At 20.0% G+C, this 2,297-nt stretch overlaps 1 protein-coding gene across 1 annotated transcript in view; it reads right to left on the minus strand.

Annotated features, from left to right (window-relative positions):
• Positions 1-2,297, minus strand: part of LOC107626793 — a 6,466-nt gene that overhangs the window by 2,773 nt on the left and 1,396 nt on the right. The window lies entirely within an intron of this gene.

A 2,297-nucleotide genomic window follows, 5' to 3' on the forward strand; every position in this document is an offset into this window, starting at 1 on the left:
TATTTAAGTTTCGAGAATTACACTCTTAACTAATTAGTTCTTTCGTAGTTTTTCAATAAATAATAGGGTTAAGAACACATATAAGCTAATGGCAGACTAAAATTACACAAATCAGCCAAAATAAAAACTGCTTCATAAATTCACCAATGCACGTTTATATGTAGCTAAATTTGAATTCCATTTTTACATAATTCGAACCAGGTGGGTTCGAATTATACACAAACACACCCACACACTAATTCGAACCAGCTGGATTCGAATTACACACAGTAAATTAATAATTTATTAAAAAAATTTTATTAAAAAAATTATTAAAAAAATTAATAATTTAAAAATTAAAAAATATATATTTTATTTCATACATTAAAAAAAGCTAACAAAATAATGGCTTAAAAAATGTTAGAAGTACTATAAAAATTTGTAATGTTCTAAAAACTTAGGTAAATACATGCATGTACTCAAATTTTAAATAAAATACTCTACATAGTCAATAATAATTTAAAAATGAAAGAAAATATTTTATAGTACTCCTAAATTATATGGTGATTCGAATTATACTCTACATAAAAATTTGTAATATCCTAATGACTTAGACATTAAAGAAATACTCTACATAGTCAATAATAATTTAGAAATTAAAGAAAAAATATTTTTATCATGTATTTACCTAAATCACTAGAATATTACAAACTTTTATAGTACTCATAACATCTTTTAATCCATTTTTTTTAAATTATTTTGTATTAGAATAAAATATATTTTTTAATTATTTTGTATGGAATAAAATATTTTCTTTCATTTTTAAATTATTATTGACTATGTAGAGTATTTTATTTAAAATTTGAGTACATGCATGTATTTACCTAAGTTATTAAAACATTACAAATTTTTATAGTACTCCTAATATTTTTTAAGCCATTTTTTTAAATTGTTTTGCATAAGATAAAATATTTTTTGTAGTATAATTTAAATAAATTTATTAAAAAATTTTATTAAAAAATATTCATAAGCTATTAAAAATGGACAAAAGAGTATTGTATGGAATTCGAATTGATAGATCACAAATATTTTAAAGAAGTCTCGTAATTAAATATTTTGTTAACTTTTTTTTAATGTATGAAATAAAATATATATTTTTTAATTTTTAAATTATTAAGTTTTTAAATAAATTTTTTAATAAAATTATTTTAATAAATTATTAATTTACTGTGTGTAATTCAAACCCAACTGGTTCGAATTAGTGTGTGTGCGTGTGTTTGTGTATAATTTAAACCTACCTAATTTAAATTATGCAGAAATAGAGTTCGAATTTAACTGGTTCGAACTACATATAAATATACATTAGTAAATTCATAAAGCAGTTTTAGTTTTGGCTGATTTGTGTAATTTTAGTGTGCCATTGACTTATATGTATTTTTTACCCTAAATAATATGTGGATTACGTTGATCGACAAAAAAGTCAGTACCAAGCACATAAAAATAAACTATTGGTATCCACAAAAAAGGGGAAAGAGAGAATAATACTGTAAAATCATCAATGAGGTTCTGCTAATGACATTTCTTTAACAGTAATGAAAAACGTTTTAATTGAAAATTCAAACTTTTAATATTTTAAATATACATTGAAAAAAGCATTAAAATTATTTTAAAAAATTTCAACCATTATTATTTTTGTCTACTTATTAACAAATGCCTTTCAGTTACAAGTTGAAACTAAAAAAATTTTATCTATGAAAAGCATTTGTTAACCAAACACATAATAATTATGGCGACCCTGGCGTACTTGCGTTACCCGTTGAAATTAAAGTTGCTTTCCTAAGCTTGACACAATTTCATTAAGGATTTTATTAATTATATCTTAATAAAGATTATATTAAAATCGAAGTATTTTAGTTAAAACAGTAAGTTTTAAGTAAAAAATATCTATATTTTAATTAAAATAAAAAAATTATTAAAAAAAAACATAGGATTTATAAACACTTATCTTTATTATCAAATTAAAAAATAAAAGAAATTATTTTATAACATTCTCTATAAACTTTAAAAAAAAAAAAAATTTATAATATCATGAAACCGAAAAACTTAAAAATTGTTCAATTAATATTTCCCTGATGTCTAATAATTGATGACAATAGCAATTTAATAATTACTTTCCTAAATGAATTAAATACAGAATTCTTATATAAAATTTTTATACTATTATTAAAAAAATTACAAAAACAACACAAATTATATAATTTTTATATTTTTTAATTAAAAATATTTTATAAAAAAATATTATAGAAATTAGATATAGG

Source organism: Arachis ipaensis, chromosome B01 (assembly GCF_000816755.2).
Source record: "Arachis ipaensis cultivar K30076 chromosome B01, Araip1.1, whole genome shotgun sequence".
NCBI lineage: Eukaryota > Viridiplantae > Streptophyta > Magnoliopsida > Fabales > Fabaceae > Arachis > Arachis ipaensis.